Genomic DNA, 27714 nt, shown 5'->3' with positions numbered 1-27714 from the left:
TCTCGTTTCACTTCCTGGCCTATTTGATGAATGTAGACCCAGTCTCCCAGCTTTCTTAGGTTTACTTGTCTATTATTTTTCTTCTTATCTTTTCAAAAGCTACATCGAATCTTTTTACTGCTGTTGATTGGCTTTTTTAAATTATAGAAATAATGGAGACTACTATTCGAAAGCTTTGAAAATAAAGATAAGGTATACAAATGTAAACCTAAGTAACCTGCAATACTCAGTGATAAACATTTCTTTCCTTCTAGGCTTTTTCCTATATATGTATATATACACACATATATATACTAAATCTATTCTATAGGTATATATACGTGAATCATACTGTCTAAATAGTTTTGTATTCTTCTCTTTTTTAATGATCATTTTATGGCATTTGTTTTCTTATGATCATTAGCGTTCTCTGAAAATGTTATCTACCGCGATTCATTTGACCAATTTCTATTATTGGACATTTAGGTTTTTTCATATGTATTTTTGCCAGTATGAATAACATTTTTGGACACTCCTCGGTGAGAGGATAGCTACACTGACTCTATATAGAATTTCTTCTACTTACCACACCTGAGCAAATTCTCTCTTAGAATATGTGTGTTAGAGTCTTTATGTCAGTCACATAGCAGTAGAGACGAGAAAGGAGAAAAGGCACTCTCTTTGGTGGCACTATGGGGCTTGAGTCTCAGCTCATGTTCTTACAGGCTGTGTGAACTTCGGAAAATTACTCAACATCTCTTTGCTTTAGTTTATTTGTAAAACTGGGGTAATAGTATTTTATTTATAGGGTTCTTGTTAGGAATACAAATATACTAAATATATAAGTGGTATCTTTTAAAATTCATCTAGTGACTAGTGAAGTTGAATTATAACTCTGAGGCTAGAGCGCTCTGCTAAGAATTCTCTTTTTAGCATTCAATGTTAGCTCTGGCAGATATATCCTAAGGATGAAAATGCCCAAATGTGACACCTGTGGCATATTTTTAGATTATTTGAGGTCACATTTAGTATCCTAAAACATAGTCTTTTAGATCTAGTTTTATATTTTTCTTAGTTTTTGAAATTCCGTTGTTGAAAGCTGACTACCTGATGATTGCTGGACGACGATATGATTTCCCGGGTACAGGTTATGTTTAATAAGACATATTGAAAAACAGGGGTAATGTAAACCAAAGACTTTATACACTTTTCCATTTTTTTCTTTGTATATAGCAGATTGAACCTCCTAGATTGCATTGGAAGTATTTACCAGATTCGGGAAATGACCTATTGCTAATTATTTGGTCAGATTCAGAAGTTTATCTTTTCAGCTTCTAATTTTGAGATAATTCCTTACTTACATAAAAGTTACAAAATCTATTACAAAGAACTCTATTATATCCTCTACCCAGATTCAACAATTCTGAACATTTTGCCCTATTTACTTTAGCATTTGTTCTTTCCCTCTCTCTATATCTTCTTTTTATGCACAAATACTTTAATATGTGTTTCCTAAGGACTGTCTCTTACATAACCAAAGTACCTCTATCAAAGTCAGGAAGTGTAACATTCGTACAATGTTATATCTAATTCATAGTTTTTGTTCAAAGTTCACAACTTGTTTGAATAATATATAGTTTTTTTTTTCTTGTCCAGGTTACAATCCAGGATCACACGTTGTGTTGTCATGTTTCTTTCATTTCCTTTCATCCAAAACAGTTCCTCAGCCTTTCTTTTTCTTTCATGATCTTAATGTTTTTGAAAAGTAAAGCCAATAAGTTTGCAGAATATCCTTCAGTTTGGGTTTCTTTGATGTTTCCTTACAATTAGCTTCAGGTTTTGTATTTTTGAGTGTAACAGCATAGAAGTGATGTTGTGTCCTTCTCAGGGTATCATATCAGGAAGCATATCATATCATTTTGTCTTGTTATGAGTAACATTAGCCTTGATAACTTTAATAAATTTGTGTTTGTTAGGTTAACTTACTATAAAGTTATTATTTTTTCTCTTTGTAATTAGTAAGTAACCTGTGGTGATTATGCTGAAACTGTGTAAATATCTTCTTGCTCATCAAACTTTCATCCACTCTCTTTAGTATTCATTAAGCTGGATCCCCTGTCTTTTTTGACATGTCCCTATCTTAGCACTTTCTTACTTTCTGGTACAACAGAAAGTTCCAGACTCATTTTATGGTTTCCCTGCCCCACCCTGGGCTCATTTCTCTCAGGATCCCTAGTTCCTTTCAGTGGAAAATGGTATTTAGAGACAAAAATCTGGGTGTTAGATGTGATCATTGCTCTTGTGGTGTCTTTACTTATAGGCCCATCCATTTGACAGATCTAAGAAATGTACAGACACACTGATACATGTGTTTATACCTCTTTCTGTAAAATTATATGGTATACATATTATGGGCATGAATGTATGTGTATATATATAAATGAGTTCATACTCACATCTCCAATTCCAATTCAATATTACAAGGGTCACAAAATATCTAAAAACTAGAATAGATGGGACCTGATATTAATTGAGTGTAAGCAAAAGGGAGAGGAAGAATTCAAGGTGACTATACATTGTAAATGCTAGCATGGCGCTCCCAACTGTTCAGTGTAAAATGTTTTGTGTACCAACGTTTTTTGTTGTGTGTGCCAAACCTACTAATAAAGCCTTAAATTGCTTTACATTTTTAGCAGCTGTATCACAGCGTTCCTGCATATTGATCTTGTGATCAAATAAAACTTGAGGTCTTTATGTTAACTGTTGTCAAGCAAGGTCTGATACCTCTTTTCTTATGAACTTAGTTTTTTGAAACTGTATTGTATGTATTCCTGTGAAATTTTATCTTATTAGCGTTTGACCATCATTCATCCCCTTCAAACCCCTTTAAACCTCGTTTAGCTAATATATTAATTGTCCTACAAATTACCTGTTATACAAAATTTTTATAAAATGCTTTCAATGGCTTTAGCTGACCTTCTCTGAAGATAAAGCAGAAGGTTGAGACTACAGTATACTTTTGGCGGCGAGGGTGATAAACCTGGCATTGTAACTGGAAATGGGGTCATTTCTTACCGTAGTATTTTATGTTATGAAATAGATAATCAAGAGTTAGGTTATCAGATGCTAAAAAAGCAGGGGGGCAAGGTAAGAAATGTGACTCAAGATTTACAAAAAGACAAGGAAATCTCCCTGATGGCCCTCACATAGACTGAAAAAGACTATTAATATGTCCATCCCATTCTTGGCCTTCTTTTCCTCTCAATTTAAACATTCTTCCTAGGTAATCTAATTCACTTCCAAGGCTCTAAACTCTCCAGCTACTCTTCTATAGCTATTGCTTCTTCCATAATTGTAGAATTTTGACTGCTTTGTGTCAACTAAGCTAGGGATCACATTTCCTAGCCCTATTGTAATAGGTGTGGACATATAGTGGTTCTAGCATGGGGAATATGATTAAAAGTTACATATGCAACTTCCTCCTCACTTGCTTAAGAGGACTTCTCTGGCCTCAAACTTCCACTCTTTTCTCCAAGCACAGAGACTAGAGAAACCACATGTTGAACCTGGAACAGCTACTATCAGCCTGGGCCACTGAATAATTCATGAGGGAGAGCCACCCACCAGCCTGAAATACCTGCTCTAGAATTTCATGTGAGTGAGAACTACCTTACAATTATTTGAGCAATTACCTTTTTTTTGGTGCCTCTCCTGAGTCCCCTACTTGTATATTCAACTGCTCACTAGATATTTCTACTTTTGTATCTCAGAGATGTCTCAAGTCTAACATATTTCTCTTCAAATTTACTTCTCATTTCTGGCATTATTATCATCCCAGATGACCTCTCCATTGCACGTGGTGTTACTCCTGGCTACTTCCTTTCCCTTTCGCCCATATCGAATCTGAACATCTTGGTTCTGACGCCTTTATCGCTTGCCTCTCCAACGCTTCCTCTCCATGCTCTTGTCTGTTGCTTTAGACGAAGTCCCAGTCATCTCAGGCTGGGATTGATGCAACAAACCAATAACTGTTTTTTCTGTCTCTAATCTTGTTCCCCTCAAATTTATTCTTGGCTATGGTTTTATTACTGACTAGCTCAATGATCTCATCTGAAAAGTATGGATACTCATGGTATCTACCTTTTGGAGTTTTTATGAGAACTAATGTTGGCTAGATGCCAAGCATTTAGCATGGTTCCTGAGATACAGCAGGACTCAAAACAAGTTAGCTATTGTTAACATTATTATTAGAATTTCCATATCATAACTATTCTTAAAATTCCTTAAAGGGTTATTATTCCTTTAAAAGGTAATCCTATAATTCCTTAAAGGAGTATTATTGTTTCTAGGGTAAAATCGCAGCCCTTAGTGAGCCTGGTTAACATTCTGTAATCTGGTCCCTATAGAACTCTCCAGATTTACCTCTTGTTATTCTCCCCTTCTAAGCTTCTGCTTTATTCATATTGCAATACCTACAGTTCCCTTAACATGTCAAACTCTTTGATACCTCTTATTTTTGTACATGTTGATTCCATTGCTTTAAACACACTACTTCATTGTCTTTCCTGAACTCTTATTAGCCATTCATCCTTCAAATCTCACCTCATATATCACCTCCTCTAGGAACTTTCCTTGATGCTTTATGGTCTAGTTTAAGCATGTGTTCCATGTTCATCCATAGCACCATGTGTTTCCTTTATTGTGGCAATTAGGATAATGTTCTACAAGTGTTTATTAACGGTGGACATGCTTTGGGTGTTTGCCTGGCCCTCTATCCTGACTTGGTGGGCTTCAGTGGTTTTATTTATATATGAGTCTTCACCCTATTTATCATATTTGATTGAAACATACCCAAAGACAGGGCTGAGTATATTTGTTATATCTACTGAAAATTTGAATTGAGACAAAACTATGGCTGGTTAATATGGCTGCTAGACTTGTAAAATATGAAAATTTAGGACCTTAGAAAGGAAAAAGGAAATAGACACAAAACTACAGACAGAACTTAGAAAAACAGGGATAATGGATAAGCAGAGAAAGTAGGTATTCAGAGAGGAGAATAAATTTTTTGAGAATTCAAATCCAATGTTCCAGAAAATATTTTTTATTGTTTGTGATATGCTTGGAATTTATTACATCTTTGCTTTATATCTCCATATCGTTTTGTTTTCAGCTCAATTTTGTATTCCACATATAGTTATTTATTTCTGAAAAAATTATCAAATTCATAAAAGTTGTGAGCTATAAAGACTGAATAATCAGAAAGTTAAGTGTTATTTGAAAGACATTCTACTAGAAAAACATTGAATGAGTCATCAGAAGGCCAAGGTTCTAGACAAAACTCTGCCATTATTTAACTATATAATCTTGGGTAGGTCGGTTGACTGGAGTTCCCCTCCTTTCAGTTATGTCATCTCTGAAGTAAAGACCATAATTTCTTTCCTGCTTACCTTGGAGTTGTAATAATCAGTTGTCCGCTTTGAAAATGTTAAGTGTTTATAGCCAACAAGGCCTTATTAATGTTCTGCAATAGAAGAATACTGGCTAGGATTGACTGGAATGACTTCTCAGTCCAAAGATATTACACTACTAGTCACTAGTTTCGTTTACGTAAAAAAGGATGCTTCCCATTTTCAGAAAGGTACAAATATCTACATTTGGAACCTAGGACATATTACACTATTTATGTGCAATATGGTAGCATGTATTATGTATATTCACCTAGGTAATATTTTTAGTAAAAGAAAAGGAATTGCAACCAAATGTAAAAGGATAAGAAACAAAAATATTTACAAAAAAGGAAAAGAAAAAAAGATGTTTCCAATTATATGCTACAGTTATTAAGGGCACAGACTCTTAGTTTTCTCATCTGCAAAATGAGATTTCATAATTATACAGGCTAATGGGATTGTAAAGAATTTAGCACAACTGACCCGGAATGAACTTTGGAGAGATTACTGATTAGAAGTGTGAAGCTGAGAGCTTCCCTGGTGGCGCAGTGGTTAAGAATCTGCCTGCCAATGCAGGGGACATAGGTTTGAGCCCTGGTCCGGGAAGATCCCACATGCCACGGAGCAACGAAGCCCGTGCGCCACAACTACTGAGCCTGTGCTCTAGATCCCGCGAGCCACAACTACTGAGCCCGTGTGCCACAACTACTGAGCCCCGTGCACCTAGAGCCCGTGCTCCGCAACAAGAGAAGCCATGGTAATGAGGAACCTGCTTACGGCAATGAAGAGTAGCCCCCGCTCGCTGCAACCAGAGAAAGCCCGCATGCAGCAACGAAGACCCAACACAACCAAAAAAAAAATAAATAAATAATTAAAAAAAAAGAAAGAAGTGTGAGGCTGACCAGGTGCAGAAATGTGGTCCCAGGTGTAGAGTTTCACAGCAAGTCATAGATTTGCATTCATATAACACTCCAGATATGGAAGGATCTGGATCCTTGCATTTGTCTCCTGGGAAGTGGTTGATTATTGGTCTTAATTCTTCTAAATGTCAGCCAATCAGATGGAATTTCTCTGCCCCTCATTTCCCAATAAAATTTTAGATATAAGCATACTAATATTTTTCTGAGTCATTATAGAACCAATCTAGTACAAATTTGGGAAACATTTATCCAGCCCTACCTAGTTTATTTAAGATCTTTGCACAAATATTTGCAGAAAGCAATCTTTGAAACTCAACCTATGTCCTAATATAATTGTGAATAAAATGTGTGATAATATTACAGATGGCTCTAGCTTTATATGCCAATGTAAAACAAATGCATGGAAAATGTAATGAAAATGGTGCATAATGCACCCTACTTTATAGATGTTCATTATCTTCAATGAATTTGTGACAATTCAGAAGGATAATTTTAACTTTCTTAATCTTTCTAGACTATTGTTAAATTAATTTTGAATATTGTTCTAAATACATTCATTTCCTATAAGATGTAAAATCATGGGTAGAAGAGTGCTGGTTTCTAGTTGTCTAAAAGGAATAGCTGTCATCGAGAAAACAGCTCCAGTTTAATGTGGCAATAATAAAAATGAATTATGCATACTGGAAATGTAATAAGCAGAGATATTTTACCACAATAAGAATGCAAAAATGATGTAATATTATATTCATTTTCAGAAAACAAGGAGAAATAGCTCCTTTGTCATGAAATATTAAGCATGCATCCATGGGGATTTACCAATAACTTAAAACAAAAATATTTTTGGTCTTAAAATAGAATCTCAAAAAAAGCCTCAATTCACCCACATGGTACATAGAGTGCCAGGTTTATTCTGAATGATGCTGATAGGAAATAGTGGCTGCAGGGCAAGGAAGAGAGCCAAATTTAAGTTCAAATTCTAAACATTTGTCTGTGGATCTTCTATATTTGAAATGCCATTTCCTGGTTTAATGCGTTTTAAAAGTTGTCATGTTTCTAAATTTGATATACAATTTAAACTCTAACCTATATTAATGTTTCATTTTAATTATGGTAGTTCTTTTACCTTAAGGAATAAATCAAGAAAATAGTGTGCCACAAAAGCATCATCTTCAGATGATAGTTCCTACTGCCATTGTTTGGGTTTGAGATGCCCTGACCCTGCACGTACAGTCTCCTTTCAGAAACACAAGATGAAATTCTAGCTGCACATCTGTTTTAACTGCAGCAAAGTACAACTCCTTAACCTTATATATGCTAAATGCTTTCATTGACTGTTGAGTAAGAGTCATGTTGGGTCATTCCCCGAGATTCAAAACCAGATGAGAAAGTGACTATGAAAAATCACTAAGTACACATACACGAGAGCACATTTAGAATTTATAAAGCAACTATTCCTTAAAGCAGTTTAACCACTCAAGTTTGAGATTTTAAAGTTTGTCAATTTGTGAGTAAATTAAATAGGAATGTTTTTCCCTATTCCAATAATTCCACCTGTATTAATGTACATCACAGATCCTAGACGTCAGTGGTTCTCAAACTTTATTTTTTATAACAATCCCCTGAGTTGTATACTGAAACTGCATTTGGCCAAATTCTAAATCTCCTCCCCGTCCATTAGGTCTGGAATGAGCTTGGGAATCTGTAGTTTCCATAGACCTCAGGTGATTTGTATGCTGGTGCATCACCCATCATAGTTGAGAAGAACTGAGCATTTTGAAATAGTTATGAGAGGAAAACCAGTTAATGTTGTAAGTTATGCATCTCCAATTTTAATACACTTCTAGAAGCTTGTAGACACAGTTCAGGATAGAAAAGATATTTTAATCAATTGGCAATATTAGGTTTGGCTTCTGGCCCCTGGATATCCAGTTGTACATTTGTACACCACATCCCGCTTTGGGCATTGGTACTTCATTGTTAAATGGAGGGTGAGGTGGTGTGTGGAGTCTGTTATTTCTAATGTGCCTTCCCATCTTATGTGAGTCAGTGCTTCTACACTTCTGCTTTTCTTGGCTCCTGGGTTGGGTTTCACATAAGCATAAGGCCACTGTCTAGCAGCACTTGATGAGATCAGAGTGGAAGGAGATGTTCTCAACTTTAATAAATTCAACCAGCATTATTTTTGAGAGTTCACCATTCTCTTCTCCTGCCTTGGGAAGAAAGGATTTGGTAGAATGAAAGAACATGGGCCTGACAATTTACATTTATTTATAGGAGTACAGGAAATAAAAAACAAAGTTATGGAATCTTTAATGGGCAGTATATCTTGAATTTTCATTGGTGGGTAAATATGCTTGTGCCGCAGAAAATGAATTTTGTGTCATCATTTACTATCACAAACATATGATTATTTCAGTAACATAGATAAGATGACATGTGACCTGCTGTTTTCTCTATTTCTAGACATTCAAAAAAATTGGGGGTACCCTTTAAAAAAATTAAAACCTCCAGAATGTGAAAACAGTCTTGGATGAAATAGCATGGTAATTTATATCTACCTCAAGCATCTGTCAATAAGTTTCATGCTTCAAAAACCTATAAAAGAGGAAAATAAAGTTCCTTTAGTTTTTCTGCCTTTCAACTCTGGAACAGAATATCCCTGACTTAAAATGGATCATCTCCAAAGAAGGGAAAAATGAAAAGATAGCTTAACATATTATTAACTGCTAGTATTTTTAGTGTTTTGAAAATTTGTTTATATATTCCTCTCATTGAAATATGCAGTTATGACATTTCCAAGAAGTGATGGCGTTTGGTGTTAAAGACAAAATAGTGGGAATTTATACCATAGCAGCCTGATTCTTGCACCTGTTCTGTCTGAGGAAGAAAGTTTTCTGAGGCCACTTGTGGAGTCAGTGGCTGTCTAATGTGACATAAACATGTAAACGTTTGTTACTCTTCAACAATGCTATGATTTGTGATTAATAAGTAATAGCAAATAATTAGATAGCACTAACTTAGATTTTAAGTATCGTGTGTGTATGTGTGTGTATTCATGTAACTGTCATGATAACTGTCATTATCTTCATCTTGCAGATGAGAAACTGAGCCAGGAAGAAATTACATCTGTTGCCCAAGGTTACGTGGCTGGTAAGTGAAAGATCCCAGGCAACCTGGCAACAGAGTTTATGTACTTAACTAGCAGACAATACTACCTCTCAACTTCAGATGTGTTGTCCTGCTGAGTAGCCATCCTGGGAGGCTGTACAATTCCATCTATGTTGGCATTACTGAAGACATTCCTGTACTTTCTTCAATGTGATTGATTGATGATAAATTAAAAGCCAATCTAAACAGAGCGAAATACCCCCAGCAGCTCAATCTGGCAGTATAAAAAGGAAGTGAGCTGTCCCTCTCACTAGATGCAGCCCATAGACATGCTTAGTTTGGCCTGTGGTTTTGGCCTGGACAGTGTTTTACATTTTAATTAGTTACCAAAATAAACACAATGAAATTTAAAAGCCTTATACACAAATGTGAATTTCTGCCCTCTCTCAGAAAGTTGGATCCTCAACATTGGGCTTTTATCTCCAGTTTCTCGCAGTCCCATCATCTACCTCCCCCAGAAACTGGGGCTCAGTGTCACTTACCACTTGTCTCATCACTTCATTTGTGTATTTTACCTGCCTGGCCCCTGTAGACATTTGATTTTGTGACACTTGAAACAAAAACATTGTTTTCAAGGAGTAGTGGAAACAAAATAGTTATTGGAGCTTACAAAAGGAAATTTCAGAAAGGCGGCTTTTCGGTTAGAAGGGCATGTGTTCCTAGGAATTAAAGGATTAATACAGAGCATTATTCTGAGCAAAAGAATTTAGGGTCAGATTAAATCTTGGGACACATAATTCTGTCCCGTCCCTAATTTTCTATGTGCCCTCAAGCAAGTTCCTCAACTTTCATGTGGAATAGCATATTTTCCAAATTCTAGGTACTATTCACACAAGATGACAAAAAAATATTTTCATGCCATGATCAATGTGTACTATTCCAGAGAAGATCAAAATGTTACCCAAATGAATAGCAGAAAGATTCCATAGCAATATCACAAACCCCTCTCTCTCCAAGGATGAAATCATTGATTCTTTAATAAACAGGATCTATCAAACAGTAACGACAAGAACAGACACTAATTTGGTAATGTCTGCTGGATAATAAATAAACAAATGTATTTAATGTGCTGCTGCTATTTTTATCACAATTAGAAATGTGTTCACCAAGAACTCTCCCACATAGCATTCTATAAGCAAATCTGCTTTGGACCTAGTCTTTAAAATGTTTGCCTTTATATGATACATACAAACTCCTTTATGCTTTGTTTTATCTGCACTGGCGGGATTTGTGCAGCCATACACCCAGACCTCCTGTTATTTAGCTAGTAGTCCACCCATACATTCGTTCTACAGATAGTTACCAAGCGCCTACTACATTCCATGTTCTCAGCTTCATTATTGCAATTTACGGCCTAGACACGGTTCAAACAATGAGGGATATTCAGTTATTATGGAGATGGAGGATGCTCAATGGGTCCATTGTTCTATTTTGTGGTTTGAATGGGATTACTGAAATTACTGAAGAAATATTTCCTCACATTTGAGTTCCAAACTTAGTAGCAAAGTACCAAACATCTTGGATATATGTTGTCCTCTGTGTTTCTGAGTCAAGCTGGGAAAACTGTCTCCAAAGCAGCCTGGTATCTCTGCATCATCAGCTGGATGGCATTGTGGGGATAGAGATAATGACAGTTTAATTTTTTTTTTATAAATGTATTTATTTATTTTTGGCTGCATTGGGTCTTCATTGCTGTGCACGGGCTTTCTCTAGTTGCGGTGAGCAGGGTCTACTCTTTGTTGCGGTGCGCGGGCTTCTCAATACAGTGGCTTTTCTTGTTGCGGAGCAAGGCTCTAGGCACACGGGCTCAGTAGTTGTGGATCGCAGGCTCTAGAGCACAGGCTCAGTAGTTGTGGTGCACGGGCCCAGCCGCTCCGCAGCATGTGGAATCTTCTCGGACCAGGGCTCGAACCCGTGTCCCCTGCATTGGCAGGCGGATTCTTAACCACTGCACCACCAGGGAAGTCCAACGGTTTAATCTTTATTATTCTTTCTGAAAAATTGCCAGTTTGTTTTTCCCGTCCTATCATTCCTTAAAGTCTGTCTCAGAGCCTTTGGCATTCCGTTGCATTCTGTTTGGCAAATCCTTCAGCCCATGTTACACGCTTTGTTTCCCTTTCTTCCAACTTGACTCTTACTTGGTCACATTAGAGAAATGTATTAGCGTCAAATATACCAAGGCTTCCTTCATAAACTATACAGATGATGTCACTGAATAAGGTTTGAGAATGTCGTCAGTGATTTCATCTTAGTCCAGAAACGTGTGTAATCTGTGATTCTGTTTAGATCTCTTAAGGTTCCAAAATTTCCATTCACATAGAACCTTTCAACAATCATTTATAAGCCTGCTTCCTAATGTTAAACCACAGTTAACAGCATCCTGACTACTTGTGTACTGAACCACTGCAACAGGTTCCATTTGAGACCACAGCCAGAAGCCCATTAATGCCCTAATGAAAGCAATTTGTATCAACTAAGTCACAATGAAGACACAAGAGGGAAAAGGTTAACCCTGCCAAATGGGAGTCTTATTGAATTAAATGAAAACTGCAGTTCACTCTTTCCTCCGAATCCTGGGTGAAATTCAGAGACACAAGCTACATTGGCCTGAAGTATTTTTGGATTTTGTTTTCTTTTTGCTCTACCTCTTAGCACATGCTTATTTCAAAGCTCTTCTACTTTTATTTCACTGTCAAGAAGTTTTCTTTCTGATTTTGAATACAGCAGGATGGAATGATTGAAGGGTGTGTGTGTGTGTGTGTGTGTGTGTGTGTGTGTGTGTTGGACGACGGGGTGGAGTCCCAAAGAAAGGAAATCAAGAGAGATCTAAAGGTCTCTTTTCATCAACTGTTCGACCAAAGAACACATGTTCTATTGGGTACTTTCCAAACTGCCAGACTGTGCTATTCATCTAAAAGGTTCAGCTCCATCGAAGTCTATCTTGTTGGAATTCTTAGAATTGGAAATATATTTTTTGTAGGATTTATTTTCTTTTCCCTGAGAACAAAGTGCAAAAAATGCCCAGGAGATTATTATCACCTTCAACATTCATGAGCATCATGGATAAGCATCTCATTCTAGGTCTTAGAAATATAAGAAAACAAAAGAGGGTAAAGTAGTCTCCCTTTTTTTAAAAAAAAACAAACGCTAGGAGCTTACAGTTAATTGGAGGAACAGGTCATGTGCGTGTAAGTATGCAGATAATTAAAGATATATTGGTAAGTGGTATAGACAATAATGATGTAGGAGAGAGTGAGAGGGGAAGCTGAAATGGAAAGTTCCATGGAGAAATATTAATGATTGAAATTTGCTCGGGGATAATGCTCCATGACCTAATATTAACCAGAAGAATGATGACTATTAGAAAGAACTGTAGAAAAAACTTGAGGCAGAAACCTTTCCTCCCAGTTTGTCTACTACTGATCTATTTTCTTTACCCAGACTACCTGCATTTAGTCCTCATACCTAGTGCTCTTTGCATTGCCACAACTAATTCTTCTAGAACAAGGGTCAGTAAACTTTTCTCTGTAAAGAGTGTCAGATAGTAAATACTTTAGGCTTTGTAAGCCATGCAGTTTTTGTCACAACTACTCAGTTACAGAGTTGTAACATGAAAGCAGCCATAGACAATATGTAAGAATTGAATTCTGTAATATTCTAATAAAACTTTATGAATACTAAAATTAGAAGTTCATATAATTTTTGTGCATCATGAAATAGTATTCATCTTTGGATTTTTTTTTTTTTTACTTTGAAATCTTTAAAATTTTTTTACATCTTTATTGGAGTATAATTGTTCTACAATGGTGTGTTAGTTTCTGCTTTATAACAAAGTGAATCAGCCATACATATACATATATCCCCATACCTCCTCCCTATTGCGTCTCCCTCCCACCCTCCTTCTCCCACCCTGCTTCTCCCACCCCTCTAGGTGGTCACAAAGCACCGTGCTGATCTCCCTGTGCTATGCAGCTGCTTCCCACTAGCTATTGATTTTACATTTGGTAGTACATATATGTCCATGCCACTCTCTCACTTCATCCCAGCTTACACTTCCCCCTCCTCGTGTCCGCAACTCCATTCTCTATGTCTGCGTCTTTATTCCTGTCCTGCCCCTAGGTTCTTCAGAACCATTCTTTTTCTTTTAGATTCCATACATACGTGTTAGCATACGGTATTTGTTTTTCTCTTTCTGACTTACTTCACTCTGTATGACAGACTCTAGGTCCATTCACCTCACTCCAAATAACTCAATTTCGTTTCTTTTTATGGCTGAGTAATATTCCATTGTATATATGTGCTACATCTTCTTTATCCATTCATCTGTTGATGGACACAGATTGCTTCCATGTCCTGGCTCTTGTAAATACAGCTGCAGTGAACATTGCAGTACATGACTCTTTTGAATTATGGTTTTCTCAGGGTATATGCCCAGTAGTGGGATTGCTAGGTAGTTATATTTTTTGTTTTTTAAGGCACCTCCATACTGTTCTCCATAGTGGCTGTATCAATTTACATTTCCACCAACAGTGCAAGAGGGTTCCCTTTTCTCCACACCCTCTCCAGCATTGATTGTTTGTAGATACTTTGATGATGGCCATGTTGACTGGTATGAGGTGATGCCTCACTGTAGTTTTCATTTGCATTTCTCTAATGATTAGTGATATTGAGCATCCTTTCAGGTCTTTGTTGGCGATCTGTATATCTTCTTTGGAGAAATGTCTATTTAGGTCTTCTGCCCATTTTTGTATCGGGTTGTTTGTTGTTTTGATATTGAGCTGCATGAGATGCTTGTAAATTTTGGAGATTAAGCCTTTCTCAGTTGCTTCATTTGCAAATATTTTCTCCCATTCTGAGGGTTGTCTTCTCGTCTTTTTTATGGTTTCCTTTCCTGTACAAAAGCCTTTAAGTTTCATTAGGTCCCATTTGTTTATTTTTGTTTTTATTTCCATTTCTCTAGGAGGTGGGTCAAAAAGGATCTTGCTGTGATTTATGTCACAGAGTGTTCTGCCTATGGTCTCCTCTAAGAGTTATACAGTGTCTGGCCTTATTCAGGTCTTTAATCCACTTTGAGTTTATTTTTGTGTTTGGTGTTAGGGAGTGTTCTAATTTCACTCTTTTACATTTAGCTGTCCAGTTTTCCCAGCACCACTTATTGAAGAGGCTGTTTTTCTCCATTGTATATTCTTGCCTCCTTTATCAAAGATAAGGTGACCATATGTGCATGGGTTTATCTTTGGGCTTTCTATCCTGTTCCATTGATCTATATTTCTGTTTTTGTGCCAGTACCATACTGTCTTGATTACTGTAACTTTGTAGTATAGTCTGATGTCAGGGAGCCTGATTCCTCCAGCTCTGTTTTTCTTTCTCAAGGTTGTTATGGCTATTTGGGGTCTTTTGTGTTTCCATACAAATTGTGAATTTTTTTTGTTCTAGTTCTGTGAAAAATGCTATTGGTAGTGTGATAGGGATTGCACTGAACCTGTAGATTGCTTTGGGTAGTATAGTCATTTTCACAATGTTGATTCTTCGATTCCAAGAACATGGTGTATCACTCCGTCTGTTTGTATCATCTTTAATTTCTTTCATCAGTGTCTTATAGTTTTCTGCATACAGGTCTTTTGTCTCCTTAGGTAGGTTTATTCTTAGGTATTTTATTCTTTTTGTTGCAATGGTAAATGGGAGTGTTTCCTTAATTTCTCTTTCAGATTTTTCATCATTAGTGTATAGGAATGTAAGAGATTTCTGTGCATTAATTTTGTATCCTGCTACTTTACCAAATTCATTGATTAGCTCTAGTAGTTTTTTGGTAGCATCTTTAGGATTCTCTATGTATAGTATCATGTCATCTGCAAACAGTGACAGCTTTACTTCTTCTTTTCCGATTTGGATTCCTTTTATTTCCTTTTGTTCTCTGATTGCACTGGTTAAAACGTCCAAAACTATGTTGAATAAGAGTGGTGAGAGTGGGCAACCTTTGCTTGTTCCTGATCTTAGAGGAAATGGTCTCAGTTTTTTATCATTGAGAATGATGTTGGTTGTGGGTTTGTCATATATGGCCTTTATTATGTGGAGGTAAGTTCCCTCTGTGCCTACTTCCTGGAGGGTTTTTATCGTAAATGGGTGTTGAATTCTGTCAAAACCTTTTTCTGCATCTACTGAGATGATCATATGGTTTTTATCCTTCAATTTGTTAATATGGTGTATCACATTGATTGATTTGCATATATTGAAGAATCCTTGCATTCTTGGGATAAACCCCACTTGATCATGTTGTATGATCCTTTTAATGTGCTGTTGGATTCTGTTTGCTAGTATTTTGTTGAGGATTTTTGCATCTATGTTCATCAGTGATATTGGCCTGTAGTTTTATTTTCCTTGCAGCATCTTTGTCTGGTTTTGGTATCAGTGTGATGGTGGCCTCGTAGAATGAGTTTGGGAGTGTTCATCACTCTGCCATATTTTGGAAGTGTTTGAGAAGGATAGGTGTTAGCTCTTCTGTAAATGATAGAATTCACCTGTGAAGCCATCTGGTCCTGGGCTTTTGTTTGTTGGAAGATTTTTAATCACAGTTTCAATTTCAGTGCTTGTGATTGGTCTGTTTATATTTTCTATTTCTTCCTGGTTCAGTGTCGGAAGGTTGTGCTTTTCTAAGTGTTTGCCCATTTCTTCCAGGTTGTCCATTTTATTGGCATATAGTTGCTTGTAGTAATCTCTCATGATCCTTTGTATTTCTGCAGTGTCAGTTGTTACTACTCCCTTTTCATTTCTAATTGTATTGATTTGAGTCTTCTTTTTTTTCTTGATGAGTCTGGCTAATGGTTTATCAATTTTGTTTATCTTCTCAAAGAACCAGCTGTTAGTTTTATTGATCTTTGCTATTGTTTCCTTCATTTCTTTTTCATAATTTCTGATCTGATCTTTATGATTTCTTTCCTTCTGCTAACTTTGGGGTATTTTTGTTCTTCTTTCTCTAATTGCTTTAGGTGTAAGGTTAGGTTGTTTATTTGAGATGCTTTTTGTTTCTTGAGGTAGGATTGTATTGCTATAAACTTCCCTCTTAGAACTGCTTTTCCTGCATCCCATAGGTTTTAGATCATCGTGTTTTCATTGTCACTTGTTTCTAGGTATTTTTGATTTCCTTTTTGAGTTCTTCAGTGGTCTCTTGGTTATTTAGTAGTGTATTGTTTAGCCTCCATGTGTTTGTATTTTTTACAGATTTTTACCTGTAATTGATATCTAGTCTCATAGCGTTGTGGTCGGAAAAGATACTTGATACGATTTCAGTTTTTGTAAATTTACCAAGTCTTCATTTGTGACCCAAGATATGATCTATCCTGAAGAATGTTCCATGAGCACTTGAGAAGAAAGTGTATTCCATTGTTTTTGGATGGAATGTCCTGAAAATATCAATTAAGTCCATCTTGTTTAATGTATCATTTAAAGCTTGTGTTTCCTTATTTATTTTCATTATGGATGATCTGTCCATTGGTGAAAGTGGGGTGTTAAAGTTCCCTACTATGATTGTGTTACTCTTGATTTCCCCTTTTATAGCTGTTAACTTTTGCCCTGTGTATTGAGGTGCTCCTATGTTGGGTGCATAAATATTTACAATTGTTATATCTTCTTCTTGGATCAACCCCTTGATCATTATGTAGTGTCCTTCTTTGTCTCTTGTAATAGCCTTTATTTTAAAGTCTATTTTTTCTGACATGAAAATTGCTACTCCAGCTTTCTTTTGATTTCCATTTGCATGGAATATCTTTTTCCATCCCCTCACTTTCAGTCTGTATGTGTCCCTAGGTCTGAAGTGGGTCTCTTGTAGACAGCATATATATGGGTCTTGTTTTTGTATCCATTCAGCCAGTCTATGTCTTTGGTTGGAGCATTTAATCCATTTACATTTAAGGTAATTATTGATATGTATGTTCCTATTACCATTTTCTTAATTGTTTTGGATTTGTTATTGTAGGTCTTTCCTTCTCTTGTGTTTCCTGCCTAGAGAAGTTCCTTTAGCATTTGTTGTAAAGCTGGTTTGATGGTGCTGAATTCTCTTAACTTTCACTTGTCTGTAAAGGTTTTCATTTCTCTGTTGACTATGAATGAGATCCGTGCTGGATAGAGTAATCTTCGTTGTAGGTTTTTCTCTTTTATCACTTTAAATATGTCCTGCCACTCCCTTCTGGCTTGCAAAGTTTCTACTGAAAGATTGGCTGTTAACCTTATGGGGATTCCCTTGTATGTTATTTGTTGTTTTTCCCTGCTGCTTTTAATATTTTTTCTTTGTATTTAGTTTTTGATAGTTTGATTAATATTTCTTGCCATGTTTCTCCTTTGATTTATCCTGTATGGGACTCTCCTGTAGTTAATTGATGATTTCCTTTTCCCATATTAGGGAAGTTTTAAAGTATAATCTCTTCAAATATTTTTCAGTCCCTTTCTTTTTCTCTTCTTCTTCTGGGACCCGTATAATTTGAATGTTGGTGAGTTTAATGTTGTCCCAGTGCTCTCTGAGACTGTCCTCAATTCTTTTCATTGTTTTTTCTTTATCCTGCTCTGTAGTAGTTATCTCCACTATTTTATCTTCTAGATCACTTATGTGTTCTTCTGCCTCATTTATTCTGCTATTGATTCCTTCTAGAGAATTGTTAATTTAATTTATTATGTTGTTCATCATTGTTTGTTTGCTCTTTTGTTCTTCTAGGTCCTTGTTAAAAGTTTCTTGTATTTCTCCATTCTATTTCCATGATTTTGGATAGTCTTTACTATCATTATTCTGAATTCTTTTTCCGGTGGACTGCCTATTTCCTCTTCATTTGTTTGGTCTGGTGTGTTTTTACCTTGCTCCTTCATCTGCTGTGTGTTTCTCTGTCTTCTTATTTTGTTTCACTTACTGTGTTTGGAGTCTCCTTTTTGCAGGCTGCAGGTTCTTATTTCCCGTTGTTTTTGGAGCCTGCCCCCAGTGGCTAAGGTTGGTTCAGTGGGGTGTGTAGGTTTCCTTGTACAGGGTAGTGGTGCTTGTGTTCTGGTGGTTGAGGCTGGATCTTTTCTTTCTGGGGGGCAGGACCGCATCCGTTCGTGTGTTTTGGGATCTGTGACATTATTATGATATTAGGCAGCGTCTCTGCTAATGGGTGGGGTTGTGTTTCTGTCTTTCTACTTGTTTGGAATAGGGTGTCCAGCACTGTAGCTTGCTGGTTGTTGAGTGGAGCTGGATCTTAGCGTTGAGATGGAGATCTCTGGGAGAGCTTTCACCGTTTTATATTACATGGAGCCAGGAGATCTCTGGTGGACCAATGTCCTTAACTCAGCTCTCCTACCTCAGAGGCACAGACCTCACACCCGGCCGGAGCACGAAGAACCTGTCGGCCACATGGCTCAGAAGAAAAGGGAGGAAAAAGAAAGAAAAAAAATAGATAAATAAATAAAATTATTAAATTAAAAAAAGTATTAAAAATAAAAAATATTAAAAAGTAATAAAAATAAGAAAGAAAGAAAGAAAGAAGAGACCAACCAAACCAAAAAACAAATCCGCCAATGATATCAAGTGCTAAAAACTATGCTAAAAAAAAAACAAGAAAAAAGCGGACACAGAAAGTGAAAATCACAGAAAGTGAAAAGCAGATCACAGAAAGTGAAAAGCGGATCACAGAAAGTGAAAAAGGAAAAAAAATCTATATATAAAAAGAAAAAATATATATATCTATATATAAAGAGAAAAAAAAGGAAGAGAGCAACCAAATCAATAGACAAATCTACCAATGATAATAGACTCTAAATACTAAACTAAGATAAACATAAAACCAGAAAAACATTAGGTGCAGAAAGCAAACCCCAAGTCTACAGTAGCTCCGAAAGTCCACCGCCTCGACTTTGGGATGATTCGTTATCGATTCAGGTATTCCACAGGTGCAGCGTACATCAAGTTGATTGTGGAGATTTAATCTGCTGCTCCTGAGGCTTCTGGGAGAGATTGCCCTTCTTTTCTTTGTTCGCACATCTCCTGGGGTTAAGCTTTGGATTTGGACCCGCCTCTGCGTGTAGGTCGCCTGAGGGCATCTGTTCTTCAACTAGACAGGATGGGATTAAAGGAGCAGCTGATTCGGCGCTCTGTCTCACTCAGGCCAGAGGAGGGAGGGGTACGGATGCAGGGTGAGCCTGTGGCTGCAGAGGCCAGCATGCCGTTGCACCAGCCTGAGGCGCGCCGTGCGTTCTCCTGGGGAAGTTGTCCCTGGATCGCGGGACCCTGGCAGTGGCGGGCTGCACAGGCTCCCAGGTGGGGCAGTGTGGATAGTGACCTGTGCTTGCACACAGGCTTCTTGGTGGCTGCAGCAGCAGCCTTAGCGTCTCAGGCCCATCTCTGGGGTCCGCGCTGATAGTCACGGCTCACGCCCATCTCTGGAGCTCATTTAGGCGGTGCTCTGAATCCCCTCTCCTTGCTCACCCCGAAACAATGGTCTCTTGACTCTTCGGCAGGTCCAGACTTTTTCCGGACTCCCTCCCGCCAGCCGTGGTGCACTAACTTCTTCAGGCTGTGCTCTTGCAGCCAACCCCAGTCCTCTCCCTGCTATCCGACTGAAGCCCGAGCCTCAGCTCCCAGCCCATGCCCGCCCCGGCGGGTGAGCAGACAAGCCTCTCGGGCTGGTGAGTGCCGGTCGGCACCGATACTCTGCGTGGGAATCTCTCTGCGTGGGAATCTCTCTGCTTTGCCCTCCGCACCCCTGTGGCTGCGTTCTCCTCCGTGGCTTCGAAGCTCCCCCCTCCGCCACCCTCGTCTCCGCCCGCGAAGGGGCTTCCTAGTGTGTGTAAACCTTTCCTCCTTCCCAGCTCCCTCCCACTGGTGCAGGTCCCGTCCCTATTCTTTTGTTTCTGTTTATTCTTTTTTCTTTTGCCCTACCCAGGTATGTGGGGAGTTTCTTGCCTTTGGGGAGGTCTGAGGTCTTCTGCCAGCGTTCAGTAGGTGTTCTGTAGGAGTTGTTCCACGTGTAGATGTATTTCTGATGTATTTGTGGGGAGGAAGGTGATCTCCAATTCTTACTGCTCTGCCATCTTGAAGGTCTCCCCCATCTTTGGAGCTTTTTAATCTACTTACAAAATATAAAGCATTCTTAGCTCGTGGGCTGTAGGAAAATGGGTGGTGAAGCAGATTTGGCCCATGCACCATAGATTACTGACTTCTACATTAGAAGACTTCAGCATTTCCCAACCTTTACCCTTACTATAGCTGTATTCACTTTCCTCATCTGTCTCATAGAAACTAGGTCCAGTTGCTACATACAGTTTAGGTGACTTATAATCTTCAAAGTATAAAGCTGAAATTAATGTAATAATTTCTTTGATAGCAAATAGTTGACATAATTTCAGATCAAAGGAAGTCTACTGGACATGTTAAGCGTCAGAAACTGCCATCTAGGGAAAAGTCAAGTAAGTAGAACATATGATGGATGAGTCAGAATCTGTGTGACTAATAGTGAAGCCTGATCCCACTGCCTCTCTTGGGTAGGAGACCAGAGAATTCCTCTTTGTAGAAGAGATCAGCCAAAAGAAAAGACTCAATGATACAGATATTTGTTGATTTCACAATGAAATTTCTTCAATGGTCCGTATTATTTTGAAATATGGAGGCAAATACTAGGAGTAACTCTAAGTAAGGAAAGTGGCTGCCTGAGGAGAGCAGGACTTGGGGATGGAAAGGGATGAAATAGAAAACATACTGATTTTATTTTAAGCCTTGTAATAAAATTTGACTTTTTAAAAAAATAATATCTTTATTGGAGTATAATTGCTTTACAATGTTGTTAGTTTCTGCTGTATAACAAAGTGAATCAGCTCTACGTATACACATATCCCCATATCCCCTCCCTCTTGGGTCTCCCTCCCACCCTCCCTATCCCACCCGTCTAGGTTGTCACAAAGCACTGCGGCTGCTTCCCACTAGCTATCTATTTTACATTTGGTAGTGTATATATGTCCATGCCACTCTCTCACTTTGTCCCAGCTTACCCTTCCCTCTCCCTGTGTCTTCAAGTCCATTCTCTACGTCTGCGTCTTTATTCTTGTCCTGCCCCTAGTTTCATCAGAACCATTAAAATTTGACTTTTAAATTCCTACGTCTACATTTTTCTTAAATATAATAATTAAAAAGAAAAAAAGAAAACAGAGCCCTTTGGTGACTCTCAATGCCTATAGAATGAACCCAAACTATTGGGCATGTCACACAAGATACTCTATAACTTGGGCATAGCCCACCTTTATGGCTATACCACAGTCACTCCACATCATGTACCAGGAAAAGAACTATTCTATCCAACCTGCTTTTATATCCCCATGTTCTTGGTCCTGTTTTTTTCCTTTGAATGTCCTTTCCTTGCTCTCTGACTGGTGAGCTACTTATCTTTCAGATAACGCCAGCTTAAATGTTGCCTCCTCTTTGTACCTTTCACAGTCCCCATAGGAATCATTAACTGGTTCACTATCTATGTATTCTTAGCACTTTTGACATGTTCATACCATAGCACTTAGCACAGAGGATTATTTATTTATTGGACTGTCATGCTACTTAGACTGTAAGTATCTCAAGGCAAGGATCAGGTCTGATTCATCTTTTTTTTTTTTTTTTTTTTTTTGCGGTACGCGGGCCTCTCACTGTTGTGGCCTCTTCCGTTGCGGAGCACAGGCTCCGGACGAGCAGGCTCAGCGGCCATGGCTCAAGGGCCCAGCCACTCCGCGGCATGTGGGATCTTCCCGGACCGGGGCACAAACCCGTGTCCCCTGCATCGGCAGGTGGACTCTCAACCACTGTGCCACCAGGGAAGCCCCTGATTCATCTTTATATCACCGCTTCCTAGCACATAGTAGGTGCTCAGGTAATAGTAATTGACTTAAAGATCAAATTTGCCTATAGTCAGACACTTAATGAAAGAAGAAGCTACATGATTAGTGACTCTTATTTTTACATGTTTAAATAGTTGGTAACTAAGAGACTGATAGAAGGAAGGGCAGGAGATTCTTTTGAAGGAAATATGACAAATTTGGTTTTATTTTTCCTGAGTTGTGGATTGACAGTAAGTTATCTAGTAAATATATCGTATCAGAAGTTAGAGAAACCAGTTCAATTTCAAAAAAGAAACTAAGGTTAAAAATATATATTATGCTGTCATTATCATATTAAACCATCTGTGAATCCAAGAGATTTGATGAGATTTCTGAGGTAGACAATTGTTTTAAACAGTAATTCTCAACTCCAGATGTGCAATAGAATCACCTGGAGAGCTTGTGAAAATGCACATTCCTCTGGCCCCTCAGAAGGTCTGGGGCGGGGCCCAGGAAACTGCATTTTTACAGGTGCCTTCTGATGATTCTGAGGGAGAACCTCACATCTACAACTTGAGAAATTCCTGGGAAAATGGAAGAAGAAAAAGTTGAAGAAATGACTTTGGGAGTGAGTTGGAAGACTGGAGGAAGATTTGTACCCAGTGAAGGGGAGAGGAAGAGATGGCTGCAATTTGGAAATGGCTTTGCTACTATTTGCGGAGAACAGAAAATACTGGAATTAGAATTTATCAGTTACTTTATCTGTCTTCAGAATTATTTCTTCTGATTCATGGTTTGAATTTTATAATAACTTCATGTCACAGACCTCGTAAACAGTTTACTATAGGGACTAAGAAGATATCTGGGGACTCATGTCAATTTTCAACCTATGATGAGTTAGAATTCTACTGCTCTAAGTGTCATGCTGTTTTCTTCCACTTACCAAATGCTTTTGCAACAATAAAATCAATTATATATTCAGATTTAACATCTTTTTAAGTGAATTATGTAAAAAGTCTTTATAGGTATGAGCATTGTTTTTCAGTATATAAAACACCCTGGTGATGACTCATCCTTATGTGCAGAGCTCAAGGAATCTATCATTCACTGCATAAATTACTGTTGAACAGTTTGCTTTTATTTCTAACTGTGGAAATGAATAAAGCCTTGTGAATATATTTTTTAAGCAGTCTAAATTCCATTTTTTACTAAAGCCACAGCTAGTTCTATAAAGGACACAAGTCCAACTGAGATTTTAATGATAAAATAATAAATAGTTATTTGTTAAATTATTTACTTAATTCAGTAAATTAAAAATAAATAAATATTAACCAAACATATGTTAGAGTTAAATTTGCCAACTGCTTCATTACAATAAACGATATTAAGCATGAAATCTATCACTGCCTGCTACATGTGGAAATAAACAAAGAGTAACCAAATGAGAACAAGCAAAGGTTATTTATTCTGAGCTTGTTGTAGGAAAAGAGTCAGCCACTATTACTTGTGTTTGGCAGAGACGCAAAGACAGGCAGAGGAGCCAGAAAGCTTTATACAAAATAAAAGGAAAGGCTTCAGGTGTGCTGTGATTGAAGGCTGTTGGTATAGGAAAGCTGTAGGTGGGCTAAGTAGAAGTGGGAAATCCTGTGTGATTGGTTAGGGGTGCATATATGCCCCCCAATTGGCCCTAAGTTGGAAGTCAGGACAAAAGTTAGGGAAGCTGTCAGTTATTAATCAAGTCCTGGCCATGTGGGCTAACTGTTTTAGGGATTATTGTTTAACTTCCTGGGTCAGTTGCTAGTTCCTACAAGTCTGACTTACAGTCAGCAGGCTGGCTTTCTGGGCTGGTTACTCTAGCTAATAGTTTGATTTCCTGAGCTGGTTGCTATAGATTGTGTGACGGAGTTCCATTTACATGGTCTGGCCATTGTACATTCAATCTGATGTACATAATGATCTCTATGATTTTTTAGGGCAAAATCAGAGGTAAAGTTGGATAGATCTTCAAGCCTTATTCTTAAGCAACAAAACATGCTGAAGAGCTATACAAGTTATTATTTATATTACATGAAAAGAAAAGAAGAAGAACCTATGTAAACAAAACTATAGATGTTTAGTAAACATATAATGTTTAGCTAATATTAGACGTGAATGTATATATTTATCAAAAGTCCTGGAATGTTATAAAAAAATCATGTAATGGAAATCCCAAGAGAATCACTGAGATACTGGAGGAATTCCTATAGTTTATTCCTAGACCCAAGGGGTGGTGGTAGAGGGGTAGAGGGAGTAGCTCTCTGTGGAGATGTCCACATACGTGTGAGGAACAGCCTTTGCATGTGGGCGGGACCCTGATGTGGGAAGAGAATGGGTGTGGGTCATTCTTCCTTGAACTATGTATTCTAGGGAGGAATTCTAAGATGGAATTCAAATTTTTATTTATAAATTCTAAATGCACCTTCTAGATGTCTATGAAGGTATACTGTCAAGAAAGATAAAATATATTTTATTTGATAGTTTATTAGCTTGGTTTATAATTTAAACATATTCCAACCTTTGGTATGTAGGCCTCCATTCGTTCCTCAAATGTTCAGAGCAGGCCTGATAGTGTCTTTCCTGTCCTAGAGCCTGGGGGAAGACTGAACTTTTTTTTTTTTTTTTTTGTGGTACGTGGGCTTCTCACTGTTGTGGCCTCTCCCGTTGCGGAGCGCAGGCTCAGCGGCCATGGCTCACGGGCCTAGCCGCTGTGCGGCATGTGGGATCTTCCCGGACCGGGGCAGGAACCCGTATCGCCTGCATGGGCAGGCGGACTCTCAACCACTGCGCTACCAGGGAAGCCCGAAGACTGAACTTTGAAGGGTCAAAGAAAGGTGCTCTACCGGTAGATAACCCAGGTGGAACCTGTTTTTCCCTCTCTCTGTTCCAAACCACCTGTCTACACAGAGTAGTGTATCTGTCTATAGAAAGACCAGTTAGAGTGCTAGATTAAAAATAACTGCTTCCCAGCCACATAGCACAGGGAGATCAGCTCGGTGCTTTGTGACCACCTAGAGGGGTGGGATAGGGAAGGTGGGAGGGAGATGCAAGAGGGAGGACATATGGGGATATATGTATATGTGTAGCTGATTCAATTTGTTATAAAGCAGAAACTAACACACCATTGTAAAGCAATTATACTCCAATAAAGGTGTTAAAAAAAACACCTGCTTCCTAATATCTCATTTCTGAGTATACAGGAAACATATTACATGAATCTGTATCTAATAAGGAAGACAAATTGCCCCACAAGTTATATTTCCTTGAATACTGCAAAATTATTCCATTCACATGTTTGTTGTTGTTAAAAAAAGCAAACCACAAAAATGGAATGGAAATCTCTTAAACGGTAGGAGAAAGGAAATTTCACTCTCAAATTTTGTTTCTTTTTTCGTTATTAGAAACAATTTCAAGCTTACTAAAAAGTTGCAAGTACCACACAAAGAACTTTTTTCTTCCCTGAAATATTTGAGCGTGAATTGCCCAAATGATGCTTTATTAATCCTGAGTACTTTAGTGTATATTTCCTACAAATAAGGGCATTGTGTTATGTAACCAAAATGTAACCATCAAAACCAGGAAGTTAACATCACTACCCTCTTATGTTGAAGCCCCATTCAGGCTGTGCCAATTATCTCAATAAAAAACATATAAGACCAGGTGGGCTCTGACCACTGTCAATCTTGCTGGCCTCAATCTCCCATCATCCCCACAGGCTGCTGCTACCCAGCCATTTTCAGTACCTCAGGTGCATGGAGCTCTTTTGTATTGGAAGCCTTTTGCATACACTCCTTTCTCTGCCTAGAACATTCCTCCTCCAGTGCTTCACCTGCTAAAACTTTCTCTTCTTCCAGGCAGAACTAGTTACTCCCTCAGATAGATTTTCCTTAACTTCCCTAACCTAAGTTAACCCTTTCCCTCAACCTCTTAAGCTTTTTTGTAAAACCTGTGCTTCTCTTTCATTGGACTCCTCAGGTGTGTAGCTGTGTTACTCTTTATTTCAAAGTAATTTAAGGTCAGACATAGAAAGTGGATTCTGATAAGATACGCTTAGCAGAGTTTTGCTCAAATGTTTTATTATAGTCAAAATTATTTGAAAAGCACATTTAATATATTACAGACATTTTACTGTAAAACTGATCCTTATAAAAGTTATATGGAATATTTTATAATGTGGTATATATTATAAATAAACACTATGAACTGTATTGAGAAAAACACAAATAAGCCCTACAGCATTTTTTAAAAAAACCAAACCTGAGTTTAAAATTTTGACTGTTCTTTCTATAAAAATTGATGAATACATTTAATAAAAAGATACAGTATTATTCTAATATTTGTCTTGCTAAAAATGTCTTTTTTATGTATTATGAGTCTTAAAATTTCTAGTGGCATTTCACTAACTCCATACATTTACCCTAGAAACTACAAATACTCTGAATCACAGCAAATGGGAAGAGAATTTGATTTATTCAACTCTTAAGGAGAAAATAGAAGGGCTGTTTCATTCTTATAATTTTCATGGTCACTGGGTTTACAATTAGAGGCTCTTCTCTGGTATAAAGATATATCTAGATGTATGTAGAATTTGTACTTAAAATATCTAATAATCGTATGAAGACGTGTAAATTATAAAACCCGGAAGAAGCTTCAAGATGGCGGAAGAGTAAGACGCGGAGATGACCTTCCTCTCCACAAATACATCAGAAATACAATTACATGTGGAACAACTCCTACAGAACACCTACTGAACGCTGGCAGAAGACCTCAGGCTTCCCAAAAGGCAAGAAACTCCTCACGTACCCAGGTAGGGCAAAAGAAAAAACAGAAACAAAAGAATACGGACGGGACCTGCACCAGTGGGAGGGAGCTGGGAAGGAGGAAAGGCTTCCACACACTAGGAAGCCCCTTCGTGGGCGGGGAGACTGCGGGGGGCGGAGGGGAAAGCTTCGGAGCCGCGGAGGACAGCACAGCCACAGGGGTGCGGAGGGCAGAGTGGCGAGATTCCTGCACAGAGAATCGGTGCTGACCGGCACTCAACCAGCCCGAGAGGCTTGTCTGCTCACCCGCCGGGGCGGGCGGGGCTGCGAGCTGAGGCCCGGGCTTCGGAGCGCAGGGAGAGGCCTGGCGGCATGAACACAGCCTGCAGGGGGTTAGTGCGCCACGGCTAGCCGGGAGGGAGTCCGGAAAAAAGTCTGGAGCTGCCGAAGAGGCAAGAGACTTTTTCTTAACTCTCTGTGTCCTGGTGCGCGCGGAGAGGGGATTAAGAGCGCTGCTTAAAGGAGCTCCAGAGACCGTCGTGAGCCGCGGCTAAAAGCGCGGACCCCAGAGGCGGGCATGAGACGCTA

At 38.2% G+C, this 27714-nt stretch overlaps 1 long non-coding RNA gene across 1 annotated transcript in view; it reads left to right on the top strand.

Annotated features, from left to right (window-relative positions):
• The window catches only part of LOC117314511 (uncharacterized), a 357472-nt gene that overhangs the window by 23629 nt on the left and 306129 nt on the right, over window positions 1–27714 (top strand). Inside the window, exons 2-3 of the long non-coding RNA XR_012324902.1 lie at window positions 3516–3633; window positions 9446–9499. This is a non-coding gene — a long non-coding RNA (uncharacterized lncRNA). The remainder of the gene's footprint in view (window positions 1–3515; window positions 3634–9445; window positions 9500–27714) is intronic.

This window comes from Tursiops truncatus, chromosome 12 (genome assembly GCF_011762595.2).
Source record: "Tursiops truncatus isolate mTurTru1 chromosome 12, mTurTru1.mat.Y, whole genome shotgun sequence".
In the NCBI taxonomy this organism is placed as follows: Eukaryota; Metazoa; Chordata; class Mammalia; order Artiodactyla; family Delphinidae; genus Tursiops; species Tursiops truncatus.
The sequence above is the reverse complement of the archived record's forward strand: the minus strand, read 5'-3'. Positions and strand labels throughout refer to the sequence as shown.